This window comes from Coregonus lavaretus, assembly GCF_964263955.1.
Source record: "Coregonus lavaretus genome assembly, contig: HAP1_SCAFFOLD_3464, whole genome shotgun sequence".
In the NCBI taxonomy this organism is placed as follows: domain Eukaryota; kingdom Metazoa; phylum Chordata; class Actinopteri; order Salmoniformes; family Salmonidae; genus Coregonus; species Coregonus lavaretus.
In genome coordinates this window covers 20317-30474 of record NW_028156487.1, presented here as the reverse complement: position 1 = coordinate 30474, position 10158 = coordinate 20317, and positions in this window count along the sequence as shown.

The window sequence follows — 10158 nt, the reverse complement described above, 5'->3', positions numbered from 1 at the left end:
CATTGTTTATTGATGAAATGTGATAAAATGTTACTTTGATGATCGTTGAAAAACCCCTACCTGGTTGGTTTAGTCCGGAGAGGGCAAAATGAGCCACAGTATAAAAACAGTGCCAGTCACTACCAGTCCTTGTTGGCGGTAGGTGGCAGGCCGTGACCACCATGATTGAAATCCATGCAGAGTCCCACGTGTCATGTGTCCCGTGTGGCTCAGTTGGTAGAGCATGGCGCTTGCAATGCCAGTACCCACAGGGGGGAAAAAAGTGCGTAAATGTATGCACTCTACTGTAAGTTGCTCTGAAATAAGAGTGTCTGCTAACTGACTAAAATGTTATAAAATGTAGATGTCTTGGTAATTGTCCTTGTTTTGTACAAAGTTCTTTGGCACGGGTAACTAAATGCCCATTTAACGGTAGTTCTGTCTCCTGCCTCCTCTCTGAACACCTCCACCGCTAGGGCGGCCTACATTACACAGCCGATCACTTTAGAGGCAGACTGGGGTATTGGGTTGGGTAGTATGTCCTGCATATGTTTGTGTTAGTGACCTGCGCTAGCCCTGTGAGAAACTCCATTGGAATTCATATAGCCTGCTAGCTTGCTAAATCAAATCAAATCAAATGTTACTGGCCACATGCTTCGAATACAACAGGTGTAGACATTACAGTGAAATGCTTACTTACAGCCCTTAACCAACAATGCATTAATTTTTTTATAAAAAAGTAAAATAAAACAACAACAAAAAAAAAGTGTTGAGAAAAAAAGAGCAGAAGTAAAATAAAATAACAGTAGGGAGGCTATATATACAGGGGGGTACCGGTGCAGAGTCAATGTGCGGGGGCACCGGCTAGTTGAGGTAGTTGAGGTAATATGTACATGTGGGTAGAGTTAAAGTGACTATGCATAAATAATTAACAGAGTAGCAGCAGCGTAAAAAGATGGGGTGGGGGTGGGGGTGGGGGGGCAGTGCAAATAGTCCGGGTAGCCATGATTAGCTGTTCAGGAGTCTTATGGCTTGGGGGTAGAAGCTGTTGAGAAGTCTTTTGGACCTAGACTTGGCACTCCGGTACCGCTTGCCGTGCGGTAGCAGAGAGAACAGTCTATGACTAGGGTGGCTGGAGTCTTTGACAATTTTGAGGGCCTTCCTCTGACACTGCCTGGTATAGAGGTCCTGGATGGCAGGAAGCTTGGCCCCAGTGATGTACTGGGCCGTACGCACTACCCTCTGTAGTGCCTTGCGGTCGGAGGCCGAGCAGTTGCCATACTAGGCAGTGATGCAACCAGTCAGGATGCTCTCGATGGTGCAGCTGTAGAATTTTCTGAGGATCTGAGGACCCATGCCAAATCTTTTCAGTCTCCTGAGGGGGAATAGGCTTTGTCGTGCCCTCTTCACGACTGTCTTGGTGTGTTTGGACCATGATAGTTCGTTGGTGATGTGGACACCAAGGAACTTGAAGCTCTCAACCTGTTCCACTACAGCCCCGTCGATGAGAATGGGGGAGTGCTCAGTCCTCTTTTTTTTCCTGTAGTCCACAATAATCTCCTTTGTCTTGGTCACGTTGTGGGAGAGGTTGTTATCCTGGCACCACATGGCCAGGTCTCTGGCCAGGCCTACCACTGTTGTGTCGTCGCCAAACTTAATGATGGTGTTGTAGTTGTGCCTGGCTATGCAGTCATGGGTGAACAGGGAGTACAGGAGGGGACTGAGCACGCACCCCTGAGGGGCCCCCGTGTTGAAGATCAGTGTGGCAGATGTGTTGTTACCTACCCTTACCACCTGGGGGCGGCCCGTCAGGAAGTCCAGGATCCAGTTGCAGAGGGAGGTGTTTAGTCCCAGGATCCTTAGCTTAGTGATGAGCTTTGACGGCACTATGGTGTTGAATGCTGAGCTGTAGTCAATGAATAGTATTCTCACGTAGGTGTTCCTCTTGTCCAGGTGGGAAAGGGCAGTGTGGAGTGCAATAGAGATTGCATCATCTGTGGATCTGTTGGGGCGGTATGCAAATTGGAGTGGGTCTAGGGTTTCTGGGATAATGGTGTTGATGTGAGCCATGACCAGCATTTCAAAGCACTTCATGGCTACAGACATCAGTGCTACGGGTCAGTAGTCATTTAGGCAGGTTATCTTAGTGTCCTTGGGCACGGGGACTATGGTGGTCTGCTTGAAACATGTTGGTATTACAGACTCAGTCAGGGACATGTTGAAAATGTCAGTGAAGACACTTGCCAGTTGGTCAGCACATGCTCGGAGTACACGTTCTGGTATTCCGTCTGGCCCTGCGGCCTTGTGAATGTTGACCTGCTTAAAAGTCTTACTCACATTGGCTACGGAGAGTGTGATCACATAGTCATCCGGAACAGCTGGTGCTCTCATGCATGCTTCAGTGTTGCTTGCCTCGAAGCGAGCATAGAAGTGGTTTAGCTCGTCTGGAAGTCTTGTGTCACTGGGCAGCTCGCGGCTGTGTTTCCCTTTGTAGTCTGTAATAGTTTTCAAGCCCTGCCACATCCGACGAGCGTCAGAGCTGGTGTAGTACGATTCAATTTTAGTCCTGTATTGACTCTTTGCCTGTTTGATGGTTCTTCGGAGGGCATAGCGGGATTTCTTATAAGCGTCCGGGTCCCGCTCCTTGAAAGTGGCAGCTCTACCCTTTAGCTCAGTGCAGATGTTTCCTGTAATCCATGGCTTCTGGTTGGGGTATGTACGTGTGGGGACGACGTCATCGATGCACTTATTGATGAAGCCAGTGACTGATGTGGTGTACTCCTCAATGCTATCTGAAGAATCCCGGAACATGTTCCAGTCTGTGCTAGCAAAACAGTCCTGTAGCTTAGCATCTGTGTCATCTGACCACTTTTTTATTAACCGAGTCACTGGTGCTTTCTGCTTTAGTTTTTGATAATAAGCAGGAATCAGGAAGATAGAGTTATGGTCAGATTTGCCAAATGGAGGGCAAGGGAGAGCTTTGTATGCATCTCTGTGTGTGGAGTAAAGGTGGTCTAGAGTTTGATTTCCTCTGGTTGCACATTTAACATGCTGGTAGAAATTAGGTAGAACGGATTTAAGTTTCCCTGCATTAAAGTCCCCGGCCACTAGGAGCGCTGCCTCTGGATGAGCGTTTTCCTGTTCACTTATGGCCTTATACAGCTCATTCAGTGCAATCTTAATGCCAGCATTGGTTTGTGGTGGTAAATAGACAGCTATGAAAAATATAGATGAAAACTCTCTTGGTAAATAGTGTGGTCTACAGCTTATCATAAGATACCCTACCTCAGGCGAACAAAACCTCGAGACTTCCATAGTATTTGATTTTGTGCACCAGCTGTTGTTTACAAATATACACAGACCGCCACCCCTTGTCTTACCGGAGTCAGCCGCTCTATCCTGCCGATGTAGCGCATAGCTCGCTAGCTGTATGTTGTCCATGTTGTCGTTCAGCCACGACTCGGTGAAACATAAGATATTACAGTTTTTAATGTCCCGTTGGTAGGATAACTGTAATCTTAGGTCATCTAATTTATTCTCAAATGATTGAACATTGGCTAATAGGATTGATGGAAGAGGCAGTTTACTCGCTCGCCGTCGGATCCTTACAAGGCACCCCGACCTACGTCCACGATATCTCTGTCTCTTTCTCATGCGAATGACAGGGATTTGGGCCTTGTCGGGTGTCTGTAGGATATCCTTCGCATCCGACTTGTTGAAGAAAAAATCTTCATCCAACACGAGGTGAGTAATCGCTGTGCTGATATCCAGAAGCTCTTTTTGGTTATAAGAGACATGGCAGAAACATTATGTACAGAATAAATTACAAATAACGTGGAAAAACACACATAATAGTACAATTGGTTAGAGGGCTGTAAAACGTCAGCCATCTTCTCCGGCGCCATTCATACTTTTCAGATGTGTTAATATATCAGCACTTTGTAATTGCTCAAGAATTCCCAGGGGACCCCAGTCTAAATAACTAGCTTTCAAGTGTCTAAAATACAGATTATTTCAAGGATATAAAAACAACAAAACCAAATACAAACTGAAAGAGCTGCGGTTAGAATAATTATATTTTGGTTTAGTTATGAATTTCTTTTAAATGTCACAGACAGGAGATAGGAAAGGTGGCCAAAGGCAGAGACGTGTCCCAGTGCATCATGGGTAGACGCGCTAGACAGATGCCGTCTTGTCCAAAGCAATGTGGGAGAAATCAAAACAAATATGCCACGGTTCTCTCCCTTCATCTCCATCTTTCCCTCTCTCCCTCTTTCCAAGTTGCCATGGATACAGGTAGTCAGACAATGTGCTTCAGAACAGAGAGCTTGACCACTGGGATCACTTTCGCTTAAGATTTTCACCCTGCCATTAGCACGAACTGAATCATCCATTTCTAGGACATAAGTACAATGGGGAATAACACAGGCCATTATGATAATTGTCAGTAAAGATATGCATTTTCTGTAATAATCATGAAAGTACCATCACAATGACTATTCCCACAATGACTTTAAAAACAGCAACCATATAACTAATAAGCCTGTTACGGATCGAATCAGTAAAACCATTCAAATTGCTCGCTCTCCCATCATGTAAGTCAAGGATTATTTTCCAATTTCCACCATTGTCACGATCGTTCATTAACGAGAAGGACCAAGGCGCAGCGTGATATGTATTCATATTTATTTACGTACTGAACACACGACAAAACAACAAACGAAACGTGAAGTCAAAGGTAGACAAAATAACATACCTCACAAGGAACAAGATCCCACAACTGACTGGTGCCAAAAGGCTGCCTAAGTATGGTCCCCAATCAGAGACAACGAGCTACAGCTGCCTCTGATTGGGAACCACCCTGGCCAACATAGATCTAAACGATCTAGAAACTAAACATAGAAATAAACACAACACGAAATATACACACCCTGACTCAACAAATAACCGTCCCCTTGAGTCAGGGCGTGACAGTACCCCCCCCCAAAGGTGCGGACTCCGACCGCGCCACATAAACCTAACAGGGTAGGGACCGGGTGGGCATTCCGCCTCGGAGAACGATCCGGCTCCGGGTGTAACCACCACTTACTCTCCACCTCCCCGTTGCGCCCCTGGTCTGGTCTGGACCTTGGCGCGCTGCTTCCTCTCTTCTTCCTCCCACGAAGTACCATGCCCTGTCTGGACCCTGGTGTGGGAGACCCCGAACCTGGAGAGGGGCTAACGTCTGGGTCTGGACTGGAAGCGCTGACTGGAGCTGGACCCGACGACGGTGGATCGAACTGCTCTGGCTCCGGGGTGGAGCCGCTGACCGGAACTGGATCAGGCACCAGTGGAGCGGACTGCTCTGGCTCCGGAGTGGAGCCGCTGACCGGAGCTGGACTGGACCCCGGTGGAGCGGATTGCTCTGGCTCCGGAGTGGAGCAGCTGACCGGTGCCGGACCAGGCACCGGTGGAACAGGCACGGGCCGTGCCGGACTGGACACACGCACCACTGGCTTGGTGCGGGGAGCAGGCCGGACTGGGCTGACGACGCGCACCTCTGGCTTGGTGCGGGGAGCAGGAACAGGCCGGGCTGACGACGCGCACCACTGGCTTGGTGCGGGGAGCAGGAACGGGCCGTACCGGACTGGCGACGCGCACCACTGGCCTGGTGCGGGGAGCAGGAACAGGCCGGGCCGGGCTGGCGACGCGCACCACTGGCTGGGTGCGAGGGACAGGAACAGGCCGGACCGGGCTGGCGATGCGCACCACTGGCTTGATGCGAGGAGCAGGAACGGGCCGAACCATACTGGGAACACCCACCACTGGCTTAGTGCGGGAATCAGGAACGGGCCGGACCGGACTGGCGACATGCACCACTCGATTGGTGCGAGGAGCGGGACTGGGTTCCTTCATTAACCCCCGCTCCTTCTGCTGCCTAACCAGCTCCTCTCGCCGTGCCTCTACACTTTCCTTCTGCTCCCTCTGCACCAATGACCCCCTTAACCTGGCGGCCTCCTCTGCTAAACGGCTGAACCACTCTATCGCGGCCTCCTGCTGCCTCGTCGTCCACGGCGTGAGCCCCCCCTAAAAAAATGTTGGGCTTGTCTCTCCCCCGTGATCATGGCCTCCATCCCTCTTGCCAGACTCTCGCTCATCTCCTCCCAAGTCCATCCTCTCTCCTCATCACGCTGCTTGATCCAGGATTGGTGGGATCTTCTGTCACGATCGTTCATTAACGAGAAGGACCAAGGCGCAGCGTGATATGTATTCATATTTATTTACGTACTGAACACACGACAAAACAACAAATGAAACGTGAAGTCCAAGGTAGACAAAATAACATACCTCACAAGGAACAAGATCCCACAACTGACTGGTGCCAAAAGGCTGCCTAAGTATGGTCCCCAATCAGAGACAACGAGCTACAGCTGCCTCTGATTGGGAACCACCCTGGCCAACATAGATCTAAACGATCTAGAAACTAAACATAGAAATAAACACAACACGAAATCTACACACCCTGACTCAACAAATAACCGTCCCCTGAGTCAGGGCGTGACAACCATCTCAGTGATGGAGTGCTCTTCAGGCTATCCGCTAAAGTAAATGTCAGTGCAAGAATGACTATGAACCTATCCACAATCTCCACAAATCACCGCCTCACAGGGAATAAAGCCTTGCCATTTAAACACTATTTGATTGACATCTGCCAAATCCCTAGCTAGCACACGCCAGACCAAGCCTGTAAGGCACTTTGTGATGTGAGTGGTTGCATTTGTGTGTTTGTGTGTGATTGTGTGTTGGTGAGTGTGATTGTGTGCTTGTCTATGTATGTGTGTGAGAGGTGTGAGTGTGTGCATCTGTGCTTCCATCTGTCCATGTGTGTGTATGTGTGTATCTGTGCTATGTGTGTGCATGTGTGTTGCCTACATGTCTCTGTGTGCTAGTCAGCTCTTATGCAGCTCATCCATCACCTTGGTGAGGGGGTGAGGGGATGAGGGCTTGTGATGGCAACGCATCAAGGCTGAGAAGGCCCAATCAGCAGAGCCCTCTGTCTCTAATGTAGTGATAGATCGGTCCGTCTGCCCCATGTTACACAGCCCCGCTCCAGCTGGAGCCCAAAGTCACAGGCATCCTGCCCACCCTGTCCGCCGGGCCACTGTCTGCAGCGCAGCAGAGAAGGTACAGAGCGGGGAGAGGGAGGAGGGTAAGAGAGGTATCGGCTGGCAGTGCCAAAGAGATAGATGGGACACAAATTATTGATTTCTTACTTTCCTAGAACTCTGCGTGTGGGGAATGTGGATACTTTTGAGCTTAAGTGAGAGAGAGAGAGAGAGAGAGAGAGAGAAAGAGAGAGAAAGAGAGAGAAAGAGAGAGAGAGAGAGAGAGAGAGAGAGAGAGAGAGAGAGAGAGAGAGAGAGAGAGAGAGAGAGAGAGAGAGAGAGAGAGAGAGAGAGAGAGAGAGAGAGAGAGAAGGGAGAGAGAGAAAGAGAAAGGGAGAGAGAGAGAGAGAGAGAGGGAGAGTGTGTGTGTGCGTGCATCCCTGTGTGTGCGTGCGCATGCTCACACCCTCACACATTGCAGTGCCATTCATTTGTACCACATTTGTACACACTAAATATGACATCTACCACCTGGCTTCTGTCATTCTATGATAAAACAGCTTCCTGTTAGGGTGGCAGCTGGCCCAGTTTCTAGAAGACCAACTCCATCCATCCTAGCTTTCTGCACTGTACACACACCTCCATCTCTGAACTACAGTGCCTTGCAAAAGTATTCATCCCCCTTGGCGTTTTTCGTATTTTGTTGCATTACAACCTGTAATTTCAATGGATTTTTATTTGGATTTCATGTAATGGACATGCACAAAATAGTCCAAATTGGTGAAGTGAAATGAAAAAACATCATTAACGGAAAAGTGGGGCGTGCATACAGTTGAAGTTGGAAGTTTACATACACCTTAGCCAAAAACATTTAAACTCAGTTTTTCCCAATTCCTGACATTTAATCCTAGTAAAAAGTCCTTGTCTTAGGTCAGTTAGGATCACCACTTTATTTTAAGTATGTGAAATGTCAGAATAATAGTAGAGAGAATTATTTATTTCAGCTTTTATTTATTTCATCACATTCCCAGTGGGTCAGAAGTTTACATACACTCAATTAGTATTTGGTAGCATTGCCTTTAAATTGTTTAACTTGGGTCAAACGTTTCGGGTAGCCTTCCACAAGCTTCCCACAATAAGTTGGGTGAATTTTGGCCCATTCCTCCTGACAGAGCTGGTGGAACTGAGTCAGGTTTGTAGGCCTCCTTGCTTGCACACGCTTTTTCAGTTCTGCCCACAAATGTTCTATAGGATTGAGGTCAGGGCTTTGTGATGGCCACTCCAATACCTTGACTTTGTTGTCCTTAAGCCATTTTGCCACAACTTTGGAAGTATGCTTGGGGTCATTGTCCATTTGAAAGACCCATTTGTGACCAAGCTTTAACTTCCTGACTGATGTCTTGAGATTGCTTCAATATATCCACATAATTTTCCTTCCTCATGATGCCATTTATTTTGTGAAGTGCACTAGTCCCTCCTGCAGCAAAGCACCCCTACAGCATGATGCTGCAACCCCTGTGCTTCATGGTTGGGATGGTGTTCTTCGGCTTGCAAGCGACCCCCTTTTTCCTCCAAACATAACGATGGTCATTATGGCCAAACAGTTCTATTTTTGTTTCATCAGACCAGAGGACATTTCTCCAAAAAGTACGATCTTTGTCCCCATGTGCAGTTGCAAACTGGCTTTTTTATGGCGGTTTTGGAGCAGTGGCTTCTTCCTTGCTGAGCGGCCTTTCAGGTTATGTCGATATAGGACTCGTTTTACTGTGGATATAAATACTTTTGTACCTGTTTCCTCCAGCATCTTCACAAGGTCCTTTGCTGTTGTTCTGGAATTGATTTTCACTTTTCACACCAAAGTACATTCATATCTCGGAGACAGAACGCGTCTGCTTCCTGAGCGGTATGACGGCTGTGTGGTCCCATGGTGTTTATACTTGCGTACTATTGTTTGCACAGATGAACGTGGTACCTTCAGGTGTTTGGAAATTGCTCCCAAGGATGAACCAGACTTGTGTAGGTCTACCATTTTTTTCTGAGGTCTTGGCTGATTTCTTTTGATTTTCCAATGATGTCAAGCAAAGAGGCACTGAGTTTGAAGGTAGGCCTTGAAATACATCCACAGGTACACCTCCAATTGACTCAAATTATGTAAAATAGCCTATCAGAAGCTTCTAAAGCCATTACATAATTTTCTGGAATTTTCCAACTGTTTAAAGGCACAGGCAACTTAGTGTATGTAAACTTCTAACCCAGTGGAATTGTGATACAGTGAATTATAAGTGTCTGTAAACAATTGTTGGAAAAATTACTTGTGTCATGCACAAAGTAGATGTCCTAACCGACTTGCCAAAACTGTAGTTTGTTAACAAGAAGTTTGTGGAGTGGTTGAAAAATGAGTTTTAATGACTCCAACCTAAGTGTATGTAAACTTACGACTTCAACTGTATGTATTCACCCCCTTTGCTATGAAGCCCCTAAATAAGATCTGGTGCAATCGATTACCTTCAGAAGTCACATAATTAGTTAAATAAAGTCCACCTGTGTGCAATCTAAGTGTCACATGATCTGTCACATGATCTCAGTATATATACACCTGTTCTGAAAGGCCCAGAGTCTGCAACACCACTAAGCAAGGGGCACCACCAAGAAAGCGGCACCATGAAGACCAAGGAGCTCTCCAAACAGGTCAGGGACAAAGTTGAGGAGAAGTACAGATCAGGGTTGGGTTATAAAAAAATATCAGAAACTTTGAACATCCCACGGAGCACCATAAATCCAATATTAAAAAATGGAAAGAATATGGCACCACAACAAAACTGCCAAGAGAGGGCCGCCACCAAAACTCACAGACCAGGCAAGGAGGGCAAAAATCAGAAAGGCAACAAAGAGACCAAAGATAACCCTGAAGGAGCTGCAAAGGTCCACAGCGGAGATTGGAGTATCTGTCCATAGGACCACTTTAAGCAGTACACTCCACAGAGCTGGGCTTTACGGAAGAGCGGGCAGAAAAAAGCCATTGCTTAAAGACAAAAATAAGCAAACACGTTTGGTGTTCGCCAAAAGCCATGTGGGAGTCTCCCCAAACATATGG